Genomic DNA, 23,887 nt, shown 5'->3' on the forward strand with positions numbered 1-23,887 from the left:
TGTAATTTCAGATAATTCTATATTAGGCTTCTAAGAACCCTTTTGGAAAGCACTGTTATATATTTGTGTTGGATCTCAAAGAAATGGAAAATTAGTATTTTCTGTCTCAGCCCACAATTTATTGATCAAAGAGAACTTATTTGGGGCTTTGTAGTGTTACAACCATCCAAAGCATATTAATAAAGAAAGAGAGTTGCTTCTTGGGGGGATAACCTTGATGACTGTAATTTTTCTCATGAGTATCAGTGCTGCTTATGTGCCAATATATCACGAGCCGAAGGGGCGGGAGGAGAGCAGATGTTGCCTTGCAAGGGCAGCTCAGAGCTCCGTGGATTCGGCTTTGTCCTCTCCCAGCCTTTCTTAGAGAGTTCTCATCCGGGCATCTTTGATCTGGCAATGGACTCGAGGAAACAGCATTATAAGGAAGCAAAAGCTTTTTGATTGTCCCCAGAGAGTGAGCTGCTGAGGGCCTGGCTTCCTCTCGTAATTAGTTCTACCTGATGCAGTGACTGTGATGCAGTCACGGTTTCTGCTGGTGTTTGTGCATCTATGCATCATGTACCCTTTCCAGAGAAACCTGCTCAAACCCCCCTGCCACCCTACTCTTTGCTAAATGGGTCACTCAGGCTGAGTATTTCATCCTGTGGTACCTCCATGTTCTCATCTTTAAAACAAGACCACTAATAATGCTTAATCAAAAAACACAGCTAGAATTAGTGAGCCTTTTGAAAGTATGGAAAAAAAATTGCCTGCGATGGGAGCATTTTCAAAATAAAAGTATATATTTAAAATTTATATTGCATTTATAATGCACAGTAAGGACTCTGCTACAGGTTGTTGATTTATTAATGAAAAAAGGGAAAGTCCGCAGACAAGAAATATCCCAGGCAGGAAATTGGTCACATTTTAAAAATTTACCATCATCTGTGATTATTAAACACCTGTGGATTTGTCCATTTTGTAGGCTGTAACAAAACACCGAAGATTGAGTAATTTAGAAAGAGCAGATATTTCTCATAGCTCAGATATTGGGAAGTCCAAGATCCAGGTTCCCGCAGGTAGCCAGCCCTGACTGGTATGCGTGCCTCCTATGCAAGGAAGGAATGCTATACCATTCTACAAAGAAAAGTGCTGGAGGCCGCATGAAGTCTGCCTTGCTGTTTTTAAAAGAGCCTTAATCTTATCTGTTCATAAAGGCAGAGGCCTGGAGGACTTTATTGCCTCTTAAGCCCCCCACCCCCACCCCACTTCATTCCATCGTATTATGCATTAAGTTACAGAGTCTGAATTTTGGAAGGTGCCATTCTCATCACTGCAGCCTATTTTGTCGCAACCACCATGCTAGGAGAAGGGGGCAGATAATGCCAACCATTTCTCTCTCCTAAGATCTCTGTCTGGTAGAAGGGAAGTGAAATAAAATTACGAGATAATGCAACATGAGATGTGATTAATAGACAAGGTCTAATACGTTTTTATTCAGTGGCCCTCACCTCACTCCCAACATGATGTTGGAAAATAAAAACGATTTCTTGAGGGGGAGTGATGTTCAGTCTAGCCCGTAGGGTAAGCTGTATAACTTGAAAAATGAGGATGAACAGCAAAAACTCAAGGTCTGATGGGACTAGCCTAGGAAGAACCTGCAGCTTGGGTTAGAGGAAATAGAAGCATTGCTTTGAAGAAGGAAAGAAGTCAGGGGAAGATTTTGCCTCTGAAAGTGGTATAGTCAGAAATGTTGGTATTGTAATCTATAAACTGTAGTCTCCTTCTGTGTGGCAGGGGGGTCTAAAATGCCAGAATAGCAAAGACAGACCCACGAGCAAAGCCTCACTGAGCTATGATGAGCCGACACAAGGAGGACATAGTGGGAACCCAATGGGAAGTGTGAATGAAAACGGACACTCTTTCCAGCTGGACGCGGACCAAGTCTCACTGAGTGTAATTCCCAAATGGGATTGGACTTGGCAGAAAAAGCAAGAATGAGGAGCTTACTGTCCTTCACAATATTGAAAAGTCACATCTGGTCATTCTAGACATTCAGGAAAGGAAGAAAGTAAACAGTTATCAGAGGTTGACTTCCCAATCTATTCCTGCTCTCTTGTGACCCCATAAACTTGGGTGCCAGTATTTCCTGATACTCCCCTCTTTTCCTAGATATGCTACATGAACATAATTCTTCACACTTTTATAAATATTACTATTGTTCCTGCATGCATGTATATGCACTTCTTGTGTACCTGGTACCCACACAGGCTAGAAGCAGATGTCAGATCACCTATAACTGGAGTCTCAGGTGTTGAGAAGGCACAATGTGGCTACCGGAAACCCAAACTCAGTCCTCTGCAAGAGCAACAAGTGCTACTAACCACTGGATCTTCTCCCTTCCCACTTTGAGTTTGAGTTCCCATCATTTTTTGACATAGTCACAGAAATGGGAGGAACAAATTTAGTGCGGCGAGTGGCTGGTTGGACAGCCAGGTTACCTGGTTGCTAAGAATCTCTACTCATTTATTTTCAAAGATATGAACGGAGAGGATGCTGTCCCAGTGCTGTCTGTTTACAGGTTTGTGTTTTTTAGTATTAAAGTTTTGGCCTTGGCCAGTGTTGACAAAAGCCTGCTTGCACAAAGCCCACATCTTCTAGTGGGAGGTGAGCATTGATGAGCTGGCTCAGTTAGATAATACAAGGCAGGTTTTGAAAGCAGTAAAAGCAGGCATTGTGGTAGGTAACAAACAAAACATAAATCGTGGGGTGCCAGCAAGGAGAGTTGCCACAGAAAAAGAGGAATTTTTTAGCTGGGACTTGAATGGGAAGAAAGAGCCAGCTAGGCCAAGATCTAACAGACAAATGTACCAGGCTGCCGGAGCAGCAAGTGCAAAGACCCTAAAGCTAAAAGTAGCTTGAGTGTTTGAGGAACAGAAAGCAGGCCTGCGGGGCCAGGGCACTATCGGTGAGGAGAACACTAGTTCCCGGGAAGATGGGAGAGTTGGACAGGGGCCAAATTAGGTTTCCCCCATCTCAGAGGGAAGGGAGTCTTAGGGTCTTGCTCAGTGGCCCCAGGCAGTTGAAAAGTGAGGGGGCCAGACCTTCAGCCCGCAGGTTCTGAGTGCGGTGCTTTTGAAAGACTCCGTGAGTGGGCAGCCCTTTCTTTTCTTTTTATAGGAAACTCCTTGATTATAACTGCCAAGATCAAACAGCCGATAGGATCAAAAACTTTGCTCTATATAGATTAGAGTGGGAAGCAGCAACCTGGAATAAGCGTGTTTCCTTCAAGTGACCTTAGTAAAACATTCATGGGGTGCTGACAAGCACTTTGAATTTATACAATGGGGAACACAGTTTAAATACTTTGATATATTGCGAGCAGCTTCTACAGAATCTCAAAAAAGATTGTGAAGCTCATTTAAATCTTGTACCAACCCTGTGAGAATTGGTAGGAAATAGCTCTGGCTATATTTTTTTCCACAGATGGATAAAATGAGGCAGAGATTAAATTACTTGATTTTAGATTTCTGCCCATAGTTCAGGCTAATAGAGAGGTCCCACACAACGTTAATTTGCAAATATACATCCAGGCTGTGGCGGAGCATCCTTAAAGTCTTTGATGGCCGCATCCTGACGTTCTCTACAGGACTATGTATTTCGCAAATTACAAGTAAGAGATAATAGGCCTGGATTTTTCAAGATTTCACGTATTCATGCTGAGCCCGACGAGTTTTAATTTTGTCCCTAAATACTTCCGGCTAGGTTCAACAGTGGCCAGGCTGCAGGCTGTGTGACTGGAGTCCTGTGGAGATTCCACTCCCTGTGTCATCCTTTGCCATCCCGAGCTAGGTCACCTCCCCAATTCCTCCCCGTGCGGACTGACTCGTTTCATATGTTCTGGTTCTCCTAGGCTATGCTCTCCGATGACAAGAATGACAGCTTATGAACTTAATAAATCCAGGCAAATGTGTAAATGGATGTTAATGGTCCACCCTCCTGTTCCGCATAGCATGTGTACATTTTAATGGTGACCTTTGATGGTTAATACCTAACTCAAAGGAGTGACGAGTGGCGGAATTAGAAAGCCAGAATGCTGCGGAGGTCGGCATTGAAGCTAATTGAAAGCAATACATCTGGGACAAGTCAAGGACTTTCTCTCCCCCCCAGCAGATCATTGTTCACCTAAGTCTAGGGTCAGCTCTTAGCCTGAAAGGTGTTTGTTCAAATTCCCTGGGCCTCAAGAAGTATTTTGATGTGGATATACATAGAGAGGTTTAAGGTGAGTGTGGGATGTTCCTCAACAGGAATACTGTACACACGTTGAATTTCTATGTGAACTCATACTGTAACATAATGTGACGTGCATGAAGGATGCAATGACCTCCCTTCCCCTGCTCCGCAGGAAAGATTTGTTCCATGTGAACCATCGTTGGCTACTATGTTCTTTCTAAAGACAGAACCAATTCTCTTTGTTCTTTCCTCTCTCTTTTTGACCTATGATTAAAATTGCAGCCTCTATGAAGCCTCTTTGAGGGTGGGACAACGAACATTGTGAGATCTAGCATGACTTCATCAAAGAGGAGTTCAAAGTAACTAGAGTCCCAGGTCCTTTCTCAGGGTGTCCCCGGGTGTATAAAACAAGGATGAACATGTTTATGTAAACCATTCCATAGTGATGGCACACTCTGCTCTTAAAATCTCCAAACAAGTTTCTGAAACGTTTAAATTTATCTTCCTATGTAGTTTCACTTCCCAGATATATGCAACTTTGGGGTAGTTGTTTTCTACCTGCCCTGCATAGCTGTGCAGCTTTGCTTCCTAGAGAAATGGGGCTTTGGTTCATCTTTCTATCTAACGGTGTGTGCAGGCTTATGCAGAAGGGAAAGGATTCTTCCAGGAGTACAGTGAAAGAGAACAGGAAATGCTGATACGCAGCACAACTTCTACCACCTTCCAGATCTTCCTTAATGTGATAATGAATATTCTAAGTTCATCGGATAAAAGTAGATGTTTCGAAAGCGTATTACACACTGGTGACTTTATCTCATCATCAGTTTATAAAATCAGCCTCTTCATTCCCTTTATCATTTACAGCTATATTTACTTGGTAAGTGTAAATATATTTGCATGCAGTTATAGTTATATCATGGGACTGTTGAGGTAGACTTCATTTTAGAACTCTCAAAACTTTAAATACTATTTGATGTAGTAGTAAAACTCATTCACATTTTTAATTAACATTAACATATATTCCCAGGTTATCGTATGCAACATGGATTGTTGGTGTGCCTAGATAGAATGCTTCATCTGCTTCTGTCAGGATCAAGTTGTAGAGGTTTAAAAAGAAGAGACCTCATCTGGCCCTGGGTTCTCCTTCCTGTGATTTCAGCTTTCTTATCAATAAGCCTACAAGTGAGGTTAGAGTCAGTTTATTCCTCTTAGCTTTAAAATTCTGGGATTTCAAAAACTCAAAGCATTCTTATAAGGGAAGGAGAAAAGTTTCAATGCACCATCCTGGGTCCATCGCCCGAATATTAAGCTGTGACTCCCATAGCAATCTGTATACACAGTTTGATTTTATGTGCATCCTAAGGTAGCATCATTTATGTGCTTGCCTTACTTCCCCTCCTAGACGGAAGGTAAACAGTGATATAAAATATGACCTTCTATAAAGGCTTGCCTATAAAAGGCATTCATCTCACACATTCCTGCCTGGAAGGAACCTCCCAAGTAGGGGTCTTGTGTGCCTTGTAGAATGCTTTCCAGAAATGTGTGTTTTATCTCTATTTTCCTTCATTTCCTATATACCATCATTTCCTTTTTGTTGTTGTTGTTGTTAAAACTTTCAAGATCTTCTGTTATGAAAAGAGTACTGTGGCAGATGCTGTGAGAGTTAGAGCATGTCCATCTCTGTGCCAGCCAGGACTCGGTATGTGAGCATCCTGCCAATAGGCATGATCAGTACCCTAGGTCTTAATAATGTCCAGTGTTCTATAAGGGACAGCTGGCCTCTCTACTGATTTCAAATATGATTGCGAGTGCTAGTCCAAGGTAGTTAAATAGTAAAGGAAGAAAGGGGAAACGTAGCAACCATGGCAATATGACGAACTGCTGTGTCATAGGCGTTAGAGTTTGGCTAAAACTGGCTCATGACATTTTGAAAAATATATTTCTTAATAATATAGCTAGGGATACGTAAAGATTTTAGGATAATGCCTAGAAAGAGAGCATGATGGCCAGAAAAAGCAATGACAGTTTCGCCTAGAATCTGGTTAAAAGTGCCAGCTTCTTTGGGTCAAATAGAAAAATTTAAAGCTGGAGTTTAAGGGTCTGTTTAGTAGCTCTCTTGGTGCTCTTGACGTATGTTACAGAGTGAGAAGCATTATTGATATTCCAGGATAGTGGTATGGATTTAGACAACACAGAAGGGGAATGTGTACCAATAAGTTGCTCAATTATAAAAAGAAGTTAAGGGCAGTGGAATTGCAGAGTGCCTGCTCTGGTTACATCCATAGCATCCTGAGGATAAAAACACACAGTAGGAATCTGATACTTGTGGAATGGTGGACTGCAGAGAGCATGTGGCCTCTACCTAGAAGAACTGAGTCTTGGGTTCAGCTAACACTAACCAAAAAGGAAGTCTAAGTAGGGACTGTGGTATGGGTGTCAAAGAAGGCTCTTTATTTACTTAGTTGAAACATAATACTCTGGAACCTATGTAGATGAGTAGGTCATCTCTATAAACATGAGATTTAGCTGTTGTATTCTCTATAACTTCTCATACACTGATTCAGTGCTTTAGGAGTTAGGTATTATTGGGCTGAGCAAATGGCTCAGTGGGATAAAAGGCAGGCCATTCGAACCCAGAAACCACTCAAAAGTCGGATGCACTAGTGCATTGTCTCTATTTTAGCATCTCTATGAAAATATGGGCATGAAGAGAGGTAAACCCATGCAAGCTTGAGGACTAGTTGGCCTGCTACCTGCAGCAGGGAGCAAGAGACCCTGATTCAAAGGATGAAAAAGGCGTGGACCAACATCTGAGCTTGTCCTCTGACCCCCACACGAGCATCATCACACATAGGTTCCCATACATTCACATACATTTCCATAAACTACACTCAAAATATCCAAATATAACAATGAATTGTATGGTATCTATGAATTATATATACATACATACATAGAAGCATTCGATGATGATGATAATGCTCACATCTAGTTGGCAGTGTGATTTAGGGAGACAGTTAATCTGGATTGGGTTCCTGCTATTTATTTAGGAACCAGTATAGGCCCTGTTGGTACAATTTCTGAAAGTTGTTGATTTCTATGGAAAGAAAAATGGCCCACCAAGAATAAGTAATTTAATCAAGGCCATATAGATTCAAAGTGCAAGATCTAGAACGTTCTATGAGCCACTATAGAAAGAGTTCTTAGTTGCACAAAAGGGCAAGTACCATCCCACAGTTCAATTTCATCCTGACCTGTATTGTTCTTAATATGTCTGCACACTTGAAAGGTCTTGAAGCATATACATCTAGCATCTAATTTTACTATGTTGAAAGCTCCCTTCAAAAAGTCATAGAAGGGAAGGGAAGATGGTTCAGTGGGTAGAGCACTGCTGCACAAGCAGAAGGTCCTGCCTTCAGTTACCCAGACAGCACATAGAGTCATCTGTAACAGTGTCTGTAATGCCAGCACTCCTATAGGATTATGTGTGGCAGATATAAAGAATCCTTGGAAACTTGGGGGATAGATATGCTGGTGCAAAATGGCAAAGATCAATAGAGCATGCTTTAAACAGGGAGAAATTGGAGAACATACACCAGGAGCTGTCTGTGACTTCCACACAAGTCCTGCGTGTGTGTAAAACACATCCTTTATATACACAGACAGAGCTTATTAAGCACCCATAAATCCACTTAAGGAAGCCAGGAATCCAAAGGTCTATAAGTAGAACTTGAGCCATTCTTAAAATAAGAGCATGCATGACGTAGGTAATAGGACATGAGGATGAGCCTGGGAAGGAGGGACTTGTGAGCAGAGGGCTGGTGTATTTCAAGGAGGCAGCATCTAGGGAGAAAGATGCTTCTACTGGCTGGCACTCAATTAGTCCTCTGCCTCCCTTCTCCAGGGCCCAGATCCTTCCCTTTCTTGGCATACGATTAGGATGTACTCTCTATTTTCACATATTTCTTTCAGCCTAAACTTTTGTGCCTTCTTTCCTCCCTTCACGTAGTTTTGAAGTTTAATTCGTACTTGTTGTTAAATAGCACGGAGCTTGACAAAGCAAACAATTCCCATTTCCCAACTCCTAATCTCTATTTGTTTAAGATAGGCTTCTTGGATATCCCTTAAATGAGTTGGCTCTAGATTATGGTATCATTATTTTTCCTTGTTTTCAGGTAAAATTTAATGTGACAGTCTTCATTACGAAGTGATTTATAAGAGAGCTATAAATTGGGCAAACAAAAGTGAACATGCAGGTTCCCTCCTCTCCTTTGTGACTCTTCTGGGAAAATATATGGGAATGTAAAATTTCTCAAGGTACCACGAACGACCACCAGAGATACACCTTTGAGGAAGAAATATGAGTCAATTTGATTGAAACAGAAAAAAAATGAGAGACTTTGATTAGTTGAGCGGAAGCCAAAATATTTCCCAAAGTTGGAACTTTTCTAAACACGGTCCCCTTTTAGAAATTCCTTTCTCTGTGCCAATTAAGGGTGTTTCATACTGAGCGAGGGCACTGTCCATGGGAGATTCAGAAGGTGAATTGTAGGAAGCTTTCCCAGCACTGAGTAGTTTTAGTGAAAGCATCCCTGCCTTCATTCACTTTCCTTAGATATGCAGGTTATTAATACATTTTCAAACGAGCAGTTTAGACATTCTTGTACCCTTCCAACTCTGAGTCAATAGCACATCTCCACCTGCACAAGCAACTTGATGCCTTCATTTCACTACAATGGAAGTGTCATTTAGAAAGCCATTAAAACATAACCTTAAAATTAACATCGTGACCCTACAAGGAAACATTAAATGGGCTGAAAAGTAATGGTAAGGAACAAAGAAAGGGAAAAAAAAAGCCATTAATGAATAATTACTTTAATGAGCCTCTGGTCTCACATCTGCTTTTGTTCCCTTGCATTAATACTGTGAAATATTGAAAAGTGTGGACACATTACATTTTTTGATTTTAGTCTTTTTAAAATTTTTTTTTCATCAGAGCAAAGGTATAGCCCAAATTCTTTATAAATTATCCTTCTGGCAATTGACCTTGTCATCAAAACATTAATTCTTCCCAGCTGACTTTTCTAGCCTCCGCCTGGAGGAGCTTCCTAATGCATTAACAAGACTAGGGAACTACTTCAAAAGTCTCTCTGTACATGGGCTATTTTATCAAAGTGCTACATACTAAAGCATCCGTGTGTGGTGCTGGGCATAAATGTAGTTTGGGGCAAATGACATATCGTTCTCCCACATCCAAATCTTTGTACATTAAATGAGGTATTGCATGGCACTCTTACATTGCTTGAAGAGACAGATGAAACTATGTAAGCCAAACGCTGGCTACCGGGCTATCCTCAAAGAAAGGGAAAAGTTAGCTGATGATAGCTTAAAATGCTATTTCTCAGGTTGGCCTCCAAGGTCTACAGGAATCTACTCCGACTTCCTAATCCTTGCCTCTTTGTCTTCTGGCCTAGGGACCTGGACAATTTGATTATGTATCAAAATGTCTCTAATATCCTGTTGAAATACAAAATAATGTGTCTCCCACCCTAGGTTCCTGACTTAGTAAGGGAAGGTCTGAAGCTCAGAGTTTTGCATTTGCAGCAAGACAGCAAGGCTACCAGTTAAGCTGAGCTACTGCCCCATGGACGACCCTCGAGAACTGATGGCTGAATTTATCCTTTCTGAAGCAAAGTCCCACTGTCAGTCGGGTGTCGGACACTGAGACCCTATTCACAGAGCCTGCTGCTTGCTGATCTGCACTTCGCATCCCTATAACCCTCAATTCCATCTCTTCTAGAGCACTAATTACCTGGCACTGGGATTGTTTGCTTTACTTTTTGCAAGTTTAGCTCACCACCTGGTCCGTGCATTCTCTTCCAGGGGCAGAAACCATGTCACAGTTACTTTTGCAATGATAAAGTCATAGATGTTGCCTGCCACAAGGTAGCTGTTAGCAAACTCTGCTTGAGGAAACAAATAAACACGTACCCCTTGTCTTTACAACTCCCATTTTCTCCTTCAGAAATGCAGCTGTTTTGTGGTCCTTTCTTTAAGACTAGTATTAAAGAGAGTATTTTGCCATGCTAGTTTTTTTTTCTTTTTCTCTTTCTCTCTCTCTCTCTCTCTCTCTCTCTCTCTCTCTCTCTCTCTCTCTCTCTCTCTCTCTCTCTCTTTCTTTCTTTCCATTCTTTTTTAAAGCAGTAGAACCTTTCTGAACTTGCTGGAATAAGCATTCCTTTCCCTAGGCACTCATTTCCCCCTTCCATTTGACCTTGAGTTTTTTATGGCTGTAACTTTGCTGTGTTGGTCCCTGTGCCCCATGAACCTAGAAGAGTGGCTAGAAGTTAGGAGACTTTTGGGAAATGTGTGTGAACGCTGAGAGAGAACGCTTTAGCAAGGGTAGACTGGCCTGCACACAGAATGCATTTCTTGCTCCTTTCCAAGTTCTCTACCTTCTATGGTTCTTTCCAAATTACCACCCAGACTTCCAACTCCCATGTACTTTGTAGGTCATACAATAAACTGAAATACCTTTGGATGGCTACAGCCAGAGCCCAAGCATGGTAAGTTGAAATCTTAATCTTAGCAAATGTCTCAGAAACAAAAACCGAGGGTCTGGAAGAAGAATCGGGAAAGAAACCAGTCCCTACATTGACCGGCTTAGAATGTTGATATTCAGCTGAAAGTGTCGAGCTGAATATGACCTGCAGGTGAAGCTCATTTTTCTATTGCCATTATACTTAGCTTTTTAAGTATTGGTTTCTTTATCAAGTGGGAATCATAGATTATTATCTGTAGAAAATGAAATGATACATGTCAAATTATAACAGGCTTTGAAATAAATAAAACATGCAAATAAAATAATTATCTATAGGACGACTTAGATTGTCAGTGCTCTGTGTGATGTACATAGAGTATATATATATGTAACTTTTCATTACATGTATATAGTACTAGTCACCAAGGAAGAAGTTCAGCAAAGGTTTTAATAAATTTGGAGTTTATAAAGGAAATGCCTGTCTAAAGAGCTTGAGATATAACTTTGTTATTTCTGCAGTAGTTAGGGAGAAGGAAAATAAGGATTATTTGAAAATGGCAAATCAATGATGGGAGTCTTTGATCTTAAACTTGTGTTACTCATAGGGTTCCATGTTGCTCTAGAATAGCTTGTTTCTCAGTATTAATGAGATGAGATAACGAAGAAAGAATAGGAGATAGGTCCAGGATTGCATATAGTACAATTAATTTGGGGACTGATTGATAGAAGTAGGTCCCGAGGAGCTGCAAGGCCAAGTATATTTCTGCAATTTTGGTCAAAAGGAGGAGTACATATGTTTCTTAAGGAAAAATTACCTATCCTTGCTGAACTGTACTTGATTTACCTTAATCTAACATCAGATTCAGGAACATTCCTGGAACTAGCCTTGTAGTGATAGGAGCGGCGGGGCTGCATCCCGGGCACCCGGCTGCCCACATGGCTAGCTTATGCCCTAAATAATTACACGGAAACTGTATTCTTTTAAATATTGCCTGGCCCGTTATCTGTACCCTCTTATTGGCTAGCTCTTACATATTAATCTAACCCATTTCTAATAATCTGTGTAGCCCATGAGCTGGCTTACGAGGAAAGATCTTAACCTGCGTCTGTCTGGAGTGGGAGAATCATGGCGACTCCTCGACTAAGCTGCTTCTCCCAGCATTCTCTTCTGTTTACTTCACCCACCTATGTTCTAACCAATAAAATGGGCCAAGGCAGTTTCTTTATTATAATTAACCAATGTCCTTCCTCCATCACAGCCTGTGCTTGTAAAGTTCCATGTACTACTCATGTAACTATCTGTATTTCCACCTTGTGCAAAAATTGATAGAGAAACTGATCAAGGTTAAGTAGGAGGCATAATGGCGTAGCAAGATGACTAGAGTCAGGTCAAGCAGAATTGTACCCTCCATGTTGCCATAGCTATCTATCATATCATTTCAAAACAGCATAAATTCCACCAAATGGCTTGAACACAGATATTTAGTTATTTACATTCAATCTATAAAAGAGATACAGTGTAAAGAATGAAACTGAAGTGTAAGGGTCTTATGATGTCAGAGGCTTTTAGATTAGCATTTGTATGGTTATCACCCGCAGACATCAGTACTAAGGAGAGTTCTAGATTTTGGATGGACAAGAATAAGAATGTATGTAATGTATCTGGTCTTATCTGTTGGGCCCCAATCTAAAGGCTTTCCAAACACCAGGGTGAGAGAGATACTACAAGGATCCTTATATAATGCAAGGGATAACCTGTGGCACAACACCTTTGGATCCTGCATTCAGGATCTTATGGGTGCAGGCAAGCCCAAAGTCACTGCTACAGACAAACTCTCCCTGCACCCATCACCACAGATAGAGCAAGACAAATGGGTCTTCATCTAGGTCCTTCTTGTCTCTAGCAACATTCTGGCTCCCCTCTACCTCCCGTGAATACTGAACGTGATTCAGTGTATTCTCAGCAGCCACTGTCGTGAGTGTTCCTTGCCATCCTGGTTGGGGTTACCGGTGTAGATTTGTTATTCGAAGTGGTTTTATTCGTTGTTTCCTTCTTTTGCCTTCTTTCCCAGGCTGCATAGCCGATGTTAAATGCAGTTTTCAAAGCTGTTTTTATTCCTGAGGAAGAGGTTAGTGCCTGTACTGATTAGCTGAGGCTTCTTGAACTTTCTCCTTGATAACTGACAGCCAGTAATTAAACCTAAATGCAACCCTGACCCGTCTGCATGTAGTTTTGTTGCCTGTCACCCAATATCTGCTGAATATTTTCTAGGAAAATGGCACACAACAAAATGCTCCCTGGTTTAGCAATACCTCATCAGAATTAGGTTAAAATATCCCATGGTGGGTCGGGGCACCAGAGATGATCTTGCCGTGTTCCAAACATGTTGACTTCTTTTGGAAAACAAACTTTTTAAAAGAAGTCTATCAATGGCTTCCTTGTCTTCATGATGTAGACACATGAGTCAGGATATGGACAGTGCAGGCACCGGTGACTGTTGAAGGACCTCCCATGCTCTGCCACTTGGCCAGAGTATCTTCCGGAATTTTAAATGGTGTGTTACATTCACAACTTGTTCAGACTGAAGCTCCTCACAGAAGGCCTATGAACATAGGCCTTTAATTGAGCCATGTTACTGACTTGAGGTTATGTCTCAGATAGATGATCTCAATACTCCGGGACCAATATCTCTCTTCCTTTACAGAAAAAGGAAGGGCTACAAGCCAATTACCCGTTTCTTTGGGGGATTCCTCCACTAAACTCCTGAACCAGCACCAGTCAATACCACACCAGAGTTTTCGGCTAAGGAAGACATTAAAAGAAGAAAAGCCAAGTAGCCCATCTTTCCCATCTCCTAACTTCACCTTATTATTGCTGCTACTTGGTTTTCGGTGATATAGAATTTAGAATTAGAAATCTTGCCTAAATCAAAAGAGATATGTATATGCCTCTAAAGCAGCCATTCTCAACCTGTGGGTCAAAAATATTTATGTTACAATTCATAACAGCAGCTAAATTACAGCCCTGGAGTAGCAATGAAATAGCTTTAAGGTTGGGGGTCAGCACAACATGAGGAACAGTATTAAAGGGTTGCAGCATTAGGAAGGTTGAGAACCACTGCAAAGCCTTAACGGTTCTCTCTACCGTCTAGAAGAATCACACTTAACACTAACCCCTACTCAATGTCTGTCATATTATAGGCCTTTTTAAAAGGCATTTTTAAAAAAATATGTCCCAGAGGATTGACTGGCACCTATTCATTTTATGAGAGGCTCAAGACAGAGCCAGACAGAGACTTGAACAGATCATTCTTTTGCAATGGCCGAGCAATTTTTACTTTTAATTCTCTCAAGTAGGTTAAGTCCTCTCTCCTTGAGGAGGGATAAGGGAGGCCTTAAGGAAGGCCAGATGTGATCTGCTACTATATCACCTTTCTTTATGAAGGCCATATCAGGAGTGCAGAAGTCCCCCATTGTTGTAGGCATGTGGACCCTGAAGGTGTGTGTGGGGGAAGATAAGAGTAGAAGGAAGTATAAGATCTCACAAATTTAGCAAGGCATCCTGGAACATCACTTTACTCAAGACATTAAGGGAAATATTATTTTAATGCTAACACAAATGTGAAGATATTTATGGAATGGAATGTGAAATTTACATGCATTTTTAAAGCAAAACACAACACTTTAAAGTTCTTTGGGGACTGCTGTGGGCTGCTTTAGGTGAAGCCCCCAGGTACCTCAGAGGTATATGTTCACTTCTCTGCCTAGAAAACTTGAGTGAAGAGTCTGGAAGCTTTCCCAGGACACAGAGCAGGTAGCACAAAACATCTATTAAAGTATCTGTGTGAACTTGGTAATGTTGGGAGACTGGGAGTCAAGGGAGACAGAGACAGAAGTCAGCAGTCATCAGACAGGCAGTGGTCTAGGAGGCACCCACACCCAAACCCAAGGCTAATCAGAAAGCCTGGCCAACAGGGTAGGAGAGAGCAAAGGAGCGGTGAAGGATGAGAGCGAACAGGGATCATAAGGCCTAGAGTAGCAATGATATCAAGGGAAGGAGAAAAGATTGAAAGTCAATGTCGGGGCAAAAAAAAGTATGTCATACCACAAATCCATAACCAGCTCAGTCTAGGGCTCTGTGAGTGAGGTAGGCTTTGTCATATGGTTTAATCCACTAAGAAGTGTTATACATTCCTATCACTGTCATCTCATGTATCTGATCATTCAACAAGACAGGGCAGACAAGAAGAAAATATGTCAAGCTTGATATGTCAAGCGGGCCTAGGACTAAATGTTCTGAAAGTTGTGACATACAGCTGAGGAGTATCACAGTCCAGGATTGTCTGAAGGCAAGGCAGAAGCAGGTAGCCTAGAGGGAGGATCTTTGTGGAAAGGTGATGAGAACTTAAACCCAACCAATTAGCAAGCAAGACCTTAATATCCAGCCCAGCCCCTTTTCTGAAGCTTTAGTTTCTTAGGACTGCAATTTCATTCCTTGTAATCTGAACAGACTTAACTTTCCTAATATATAACTTTGTATATATATTTCAACTTATATAAATTCTCCTAATATTCTGGTAGAAATATTTGGCTATTATTCTAAATTCTTCCTCTCAAAAAGATAGATAAATAGGTAGATAGGTAGATAGATACAGAGATAGATGCATAGATATATAGATAGGTAGATGATAAGCAGATATACATAGATGATAGATAGATAGATAGATAGATAGATAGATAGATAGATAGATAGATAGATAGATGATAGATAGAAATAGACTGGGAAAGAGAATGGGAAATCTAATTCTTCTAATCTCATATTATTGTTGAAAAAATCAGCAATAAATTTGCCCCAAAGTTCTTTTTTAAACATTTTGAAGACTTTATAAATCTATTTTCTGTTATACATCTACTTCAGGGCTTCCCAAACCTCTACATGGTATTCATGACAAGTCACGAGGGGAGAAAGCTAAGATCCTTTATAGAAATGTGGTTTACAGAATATTTATCCGCAGAATGGTTATCAAACATAATAGTGCCATTTAACAAAGGACAGTGACAACTTCGCTATTTTAAATAACATGTTTCATAATAAACAATAACAGCAAGGCTGGGACTCCTGAAAGTCAAGAGAAAGAAATGGTTATTGATTTGGAAAAAAATAATTGGTTTAACAGCAGAAACATTTTAATACAAAAGCTGGGGGGGGGCAACCTGTCATTTGATGTGGCCAAAGACTCATTAATAGCCAGATATTGGACAGCTTCTTCACAAACAATTATCTTGGCGACATCACTTTATATAATGAATTTTGATTTTTTTGGCAAGTGTGTATAAAATCCAATAAAACACTGAAAAGATAAAAGATAAAAATTAGTAGAGGAGAATGGATTATTTAACTAGGTGATTGTTTACGGGGCTCTTGGTTAGCGGAGCTCATGGTTAGTAGAGTTTTACAGTATACAATTGTTACATTCTGCATCTTGCCTTGTGATTATGAGAGCTTGGCCGTGGCTGTTCCTTGTATGCAGCAGGTGGAAAGCTTACAAAGACACCTTGCAATGTGGCGTTAGCTTTGGAGCTTGGCCTGTTTCCGTTTGCATATTTCTTCTCTCTCAGAGTTAGAGACCCAACATTATTCTCCTTTCTCTGGCCCATTTTCCCTCTGACTGATCTATTGGACAAACATAGATCTTTGTGGCCAGAACCTTCAGCAGCCTGGTTATAAAATTAGTATATTACTTTGTGTATATTTTCCTTCCTGCTCCCAGGAAGTGTGGTTACAACTTTACTTTATATTTCTTTTCTCTTTCTTTCTTTCTTTCTTTCTTTCTTTCTTTCTTTCTTTCTTTCTTTCTTCCTTCCTTCCTTCCTTCCTTCCTTCCTCCCTCCCTCCCTCCCTCCCTCCCTCCCTTCCTTCCTTCCTTCCCTTTCCTTTCTTTTTTCTTTTTTTTTTGGTGCAATGGTAAAACTAGACTAACCAGGGAGGTTTCCATGAGCTTAAAACACCCACACATAAAAATTACCTCTTTCCTGAATGAGAAGTCACAGAGGAAACATTGCTGCACCCTCAGACTTGTGAACAATCCCATTGTTAACGATGGTTTATTAAGCTGGTAGCCTTATTCATTAATACCGCACGCAGCAGAGCGCGTTTTGAAGTGTGTGCAGCGAACTGCATGCTCCGTGCGCATTATTGTCATCAGAGCTGTGCTGAGGGAATTTAGCTAAAACTGTTTAGAGGCGCCCATAATAGTTGCCTGTAATTGTTTCAAAATTGGTTTTCTGGGCTTTAGAGCTCGGTTTTTATTATTGTTGTTATTTATTAATCTCGGTCTGTGACTGTCAACCGATTCTGGATTTCCTAGCATGTTCCAAACAGCCAAGTGGTACGATTTGGTTTCATCAAAAAGTGTCAGTGCTAAACTTCACCTTTAAACGAGTAGAAACAGCATGCATTTTAAACAGCATTCTGTAGAATAGAAGGTCCACTAAAAGCAAGTATCTGATAATAAATAGAAATTTTCTGTATTGCCATTATCCAAGTTCCCTCCTTCTCCTCCTTCTCTACTTATTATTCCTCCTCCTCTTGTTAGTCTTTCAGTTTCTGTTTCTTAGTCCATGTGAGACAAATGGCAGGTTTTTCATAATTATTTCAGAAACAATATCTCAGTTATCCTACTTATATGAAAGTAGCAGCGAGCAATATAAATGAGTTTCGTTTTTCATGATATACAAACGAATAAGATTTGCTTTTAATGAGACAGGTGTTATTGTAGCTTGCCCCTTCATGTCTCACCTCCCCTGTTGCACGTAAGCAGGTAGAGTGATTCTGCATTACGTATATTTATTAATTGTATTCAGGACTTTAAAAGAAAGTAGTGTTTTCTAGATTCACTTCTCTGTGGGTGTCTCCAGTATCTCTCGTAGCTGTACACCCCCCAGATGGCATGCTATTTTCTGATGTATAATTCTAGTCTAATTCCATCCTCATTGTGGCAAGCACTGTAGTGGTCTAGGTCCTCGAGGCAGGGATTCACAGCTCAGTTCCAAATCTGAGCTGGGCATTGATGCCAGCAAATTGAAGAACAAAATGCGAGGAATTCCAAGGGCTTAGATGACTGGTGATCCTGAGCAAACTCATGGAAGAAGAGACAAGGGAAAGGGTTAACAGACTCTCAAGACCGCTCCTGCTACACTCTCTTCCTTTGTTGATCATAGCAGTCCTGGGCTTTCTCCAGCCCTTTGGATGGAGCTAATTAGATTGAATATTGCCCACTTCGATGGCACCTTCATTTCCACATTGCTGTTCTCATTGTGGCATGATTGAAATGAAGAATAGCTAAGTCGAGTGGTAAATGTTATCTACAGTCCCAATAGGTCCTGCTTCCTTTTTCAGGGCTCGGTTCATTCTCGTGAGCTTTTTTCTTATTTATCATATGTCTATTCTCCAAGGGAACTGGCTGTTTGGAATGCTTCTCTGCAGAGATTAGCTGATGTGAATGTCACAGCAAAGTTTTTTAGCCCGGGAAGTCTAAACAACAGATAACTACTGCTCACACCTCTGAAATCTGGAGAGTCCATGATCAAGGTGGTGCCTGATTAACTTCTTGGCCTTCAGGTGGCTTCTTCTTTCATTTTGAGTCATATACAGACAACAACGAGACACTGGGGGTCCTGCCTGCATGACCTTACCACTGCCCCCCTCCACCACATTTCAGCTACAGTCCCGTGAGCATCTGAGCTTCAGAAAATCCATTTACAGGGAAGGACAGCTCAGTTTGTAACTCTGACCTCATCTTGTCTTTGTCTTTTGCCTGTTTCCTCTCACCTTAACATCATTTAGTTTTGTTAATAAAATTTTACTCATTTTTCTTAAAATACTTTTTCCCAAATAGTGAATTTATTATTGAACAAGGCTATGGTGTGTGTGGGGGGGGATGTCAGTACACCCGCTTCTAGCTCTCATGGCTAACACTAGGGAGTACTCTTTAATAAATGAAACTTGAGTAACTGGAGCTTCTCAGTTCAGGAATTTGGCCCAAGTATCCCTGAGATATCCTTCCTGACATTGGTAGAGAATTATTCATGCCATGATTTTCGATAAGCTACACCAACTGCTTTAATTGAGTTTAGACTACGTCAAGAGTAAAGAAAGAGAAGACATCATGGCTCCTATTAATTCCTTCACATCTCCTTGCAGAGCCCAGAATTATGGCAACGTGTAATACATATTTGTTTCTTGATGTGAGCTGTACAGGCGACTGGCTTGTTAACTTTAGTTGGTAGAACTGTGATCACTTAGGATATTAACAGAAACTAGTCATGTGTTCTCAAAGAAACTGGTAGAAATGAGAATCTTTCATTAAAGACCAATCAGCCATTCTCACATCTCAAAATTTAATCCCATTGATTTCTTGATGGGTTAGCAAACTGACCAGAAAATTTGTCTAATCCATTTTCTAGGGGCAAGAGTCAAAATAATAAAAATCTATCTCTATTAATGGCTTAAAATATTTATATTATCAATTCTAGCATGGCTGGTTCAGGAGAGAGATTATGAAGTAATGCGGCCAATGTCGCTTGAAAGCTGGGGAAGTGAAGCAGCAGCAGCTGCCGCCTCATTACTGTCTGTCCAAATCTTTAATGCTTGCTCTCAAAGAAAACAATCAAACAAGTGTTTGCATCCTTTCTAAAAGAAATTGAATAAATATTTCTGAAAGAAATTGAATAAATATTTATGCTAAGGAAGACGCAAAGAGCTTACCTAGCTATCTAGAATATCATATTTTTCTTTTTGGGGCAGAACAATCACATGACAAAGCTTTGTGAACATTTTTCAAATAGACCCAGAAGAAGTTTATCCAAAATAATCACCACCACCATCATAACCATCATCATCATCATCATCATCATCATCATCATCATCATCATCCCAGGAGCAACATAGCATTAGAGTAACAGACAAGTGTTTCAGTGGGGACCTGGAATAACTGAGAGTTTAATTACATAAAAGGCAATACAGTTGCTCTCAAGATTCAAGAAGCAAAAAAAAAAAAAAAAGAAAGAAAAAAAACGACTCAAGAAGCTTGATTCTAACTCAGATCTTCAGGAAGGGGTTGAATTTTACCTACCTTTGGGTTTGGTGATTGCCATGGTTTCTGGGAGTGACAACCATGGGAATGTGGCTGTAATTTGCATACTATAAGCTGTTAGTTCATAGTCTAATATAAGATCCAGTTGTTGCCCAAAAAGGTCCCTAAAAGGTAGTCTAGTGGTGATGGGACACGGGGAAAGGAGCCTAATATAAGGTGGACTAAAGTCTCATGCAGTAGCCAGCATTTTTCAGAGCATCAGACAATTTATACTCCGAGTGTTAAGAAGAATCACCTGAGTGAAGAGTGCAATCACAAGGATAAACCACAAATGGAAAAAAAAAAAAAAAACAGGTTTTTCCATAGAGGCATATAAAGAACTATCAATAGCCAGTTCTGAGGAATAATGGAAAGTAGCATCATTCTTATCCACTACACCAGGAGGCAGGGATGAAAATGTGTTCCCAGAACAACTTTATATAGAAACTTTTGTAGAAAGTGAAGTCACAAGGCTCTTGTCTCGTTTTCTTGACATTTTCTCACAAGCACTCAGAATTCCCCTCCCACAACTCCATTCCAGGAAGTGTTCTGATACTCTACTAAGGGTTAGCCCAGTCAAGGAAAACACCAGACACACCTGCTTGACTACCACTCCCATAGCCACAAGCCTTAGGTGACCAGGAGCTAGGAAAGATACTGCCTGTCGTGAAGGGTGAGAAATCATTTGCATATTTAATGTCCATTTCTTATTGCTGCTTTACACAGTCTGCCTCTAGCTACCGAATTGTCAGCATTTCTTAGGCCAAATACAGGGAAAAGAAATGCCAATGAAGAGAGATGAATCAGTCTTGCGTCTCTGAGTTGCCTTAACTTTATAGAATATATTTTGTGGGTTTGAAATATTCTGTTTTATAAGCTATATACCTTCAAATTGTGTAAAACATAGATTCATATTTCATAAATAAACCCAAAGATCAAAAGGACCTTAGGGCATTAAGACTCTGAATGTGAATGAACGGATTTATAAACCTCTGGACATAGATCTTTGTTGTCTTCCTTTAATGATTCTGGTAAAATAAATTTTAAAAGACCTCCTGACATAAATTTTTAAATTAAAAACACCTTCCCCTGGGTCCGTCATTGACTAATAATATTTTTGTTGTATGGAAAGTTTTATTATAATTCCGAATAAAATTAACGTGTGGTAGAATCCTTTCACTTCCACGATTCACAAAAGGGTTGATGCAGAGGATAAAAATGAGCAAATTCCAGAAAAAATAAGAATGGAGTGAAAGAGCATTTAGGACCGGGGACACATAAATAAGAGTGAAAACTTCAATACCAGGTTCTGTAATGACTTCAAGTATGCTGTTACCTGTTTCCACAAGAGTCGACGCTTGCTGGATGGGGAGGAAGACGCCAGGTGCTTTCAACTATATCTTTACATTTTGTTCTGACACTGGGATCACGAAGATGCACTGTATCTCTCTAAAGATGGTGAGAATTTACAGAGGTTGAGCTATTTGCCTAAAGTACTCAATTAGGAAGTAGAAAAAACGACAGTGTAAACACAATTCCAATCCAAAGCCTGCTTTAGTCTTGGATACCCCAGTTAATACTCCCCGTTTCCTTACTCCCTCTCCACACCTATCTTCCTCTCAAAAGCACAGCTCTCATATATAGTTTAAGTTCTTTATGTTCTTAGAAGCTGGGACTCATTAGCTTATATTAATAAAATCTCAGGCGTTTCCCGAGACTGGTGCAACGGTGACTTGTATTTACTTGAAGGAGATCTGGGAGACGTTTGTTGAAATGAATGTTTCCGTGAGGCTCTCATGCCGGCTAAGGGATAGATGATATGTGCACGGTGACTGAATTGTCACGAAGCTGTTGTAAATCAGAATGACATCCAGGCTCTGTAGGAATGAAGTGACCGAAGGGTAGAATGACACCAGGTAGCAGAAAGAACATACATGCGGACAATGGGAAACCCAGTGAAAATACTTATCTGCTAGGTTTAGCAAAGATCAAGGACACACAGAATAGACGTGCCAGTACTCTCTTATGTTTACCCTTAAAGCCAGTTGCTTTGTTGGGTCACCAGGGCTGGGCCGAGTCGTGTAGAGAATCAAGCCTCACCACTGTCTTCCAAATTTATGTTGAGATAGGTTGCTCTGATTTCTTCCCTATTCAGTTTTTATGTAATAGTTTGTGGATTTTTCTGTTAATTCAGATTGCCTTTGGAATTTGTATCAGCCAGATTTTTAACCATGTGGAAATGTGATTAGGAGGAAAAAGGGACCATACACTGTGATTTGCTTCATGCATATGCAGCTCTGTTTTTATTGTATATTAGTCAATGGAAATTAATTGCTAATTATCCAAACATTTCTATGATAATATTTCAAGCTCTCTTGTAGCAGATGTGGCCTAAACTATATTTGGAGGAGAGTCGATGATATTATCTTTCTTGATGGAAATGATTGCATAGAGCTTTAAATTCTTTTTCATGGTCTTTTATTTTAGAAGGAAAAATGGCTACCCCTCTCTTACAGCATTTGTTAAATATTCATACTGACCAGGGTAATTAGTCATGGGCTGTATTAGCAAACATATAACTCCGTCAGCAGGAAGGAGTGGGGAAATGAAATTAAACAGGTGGTGGATAATATATTCAGTTATATGTTCGTGCAGACATACAGGTTGTTTGAATAACCATCGCCGTATTTCATTGGTAGTCATTGGCAATGACAGACTTCTTATTTTGCGACTCTCCGTCTGAATTATTCTTTTCTATTTCATTAGATGTCTGTCCTTCAGTGTCTGAGCGTCGCTTTTTCCATTTCCCCTTTATGAATGCTAATGATAACTGGGTAGAGCCCTGGCTATTTTTAGGAGTTCAGCATTTCCTTGTATTTATACTATGGACAAACTTGAGAGAGTTGAGCTTTGATTAAAACAGATCGTTTTCTCTTTTTAAAAGAGAATAATGTGGGATGCATGCATAAGCTGAGAACGAAAAGACTTCGATGGGCACAGTGTCAAGGCTTAATTGTGTCAATAATTATTTGTGTATTGGTGCCAAAATTTTAATGAGGGGCAGTCACTTGTGTGTAATCATTATCAATGACAAGTAGTTAAAATATCGCCATGAAGTGGCAAACTCTGGGAGAGACTGAAGCAGTAGTAACGTTGCCTATAGTTCCTTACATTCTACCTTGTCTGAAAGCCATCAGTGGGATTAGTATGAGAGAGGGAGAGAGAGGGAGGGAGAGAGAAAGAGGGAGAGAGAGGGGAAGAGAAAAAGAGAGAGGGGGAAAGAAGGAAGGAAGGAGGGAGGGAGGGAGGGTGGGAGGGAGGGAGGGAGGGAGGGAAGGGAGGGACGGGAGAGGAAGGGAGAGAGGGAGGGACGGAGAGAGGGGAAAAGACAGAGGGGGGAAGGAAAGAAGGAAGGAAGGAGGAAGGGAGAGGAAGGGAGGGAGGGAGAGGGAGAGAGAAAGAGAGAGAGAGAAAGAGAGAGAAAGAGAGAGAGAGAGAGAAAGAGAGAGAGAGAGAGAGAGAAAGAAAGAAAGAAAGAAAGAAAGAAAGAAAGAAAGAAAGAAAGAAAGAAAGAAAGAAATTGCACAGGGACTTTGTTTCCTTAAGCCTAAGTACATATGTTTATGTGAGATTGTTTTCTTCCCCGCTAAGAATAACTGTTTATCCTTAAGCAGGGTTGTAAACTTGTTAGGACCCATTTGGAAGAAAGACCCTGTCACCTTACTCTCACACACGTCACCCTGCCTGGAGACATAGACCTATTTATGCATTCGTCAGTTTTACCTTCCGATATGAAATGTGTCCTTTCCGCGGTGTTCAGACTCATCCCCCACCACCCCAAGTGGAACCGCTCTGCTTTCCTCTGCTTTGTGCCACTGTCCACATTGCCAGCGCTTGTCTTCGAGCTGTCATTTTACGTTAGCAGATCTGAGTGGCCCCCGACAGAGTATGTCCTCTAAGAAGGGTGAGGGATTGTGATGAGCTCCAAAGAATCCATGGC

Source organism: Alexandromys fortis, unplaced genomic scaffold (assembly GCF_014885135.2).
Source record: "Alexandromys fortis isolate MF-2015 unplaced genomic scaffold, M_Fortis_MF-2015_v1.1 scaffold_11, whole genome shotgun sequence".
NCBI lineage: Eukaryota > Metazoa > Chordata > Mammalia > Rodentia > Cricetidae > Alexandromys > Alexandromys fortis.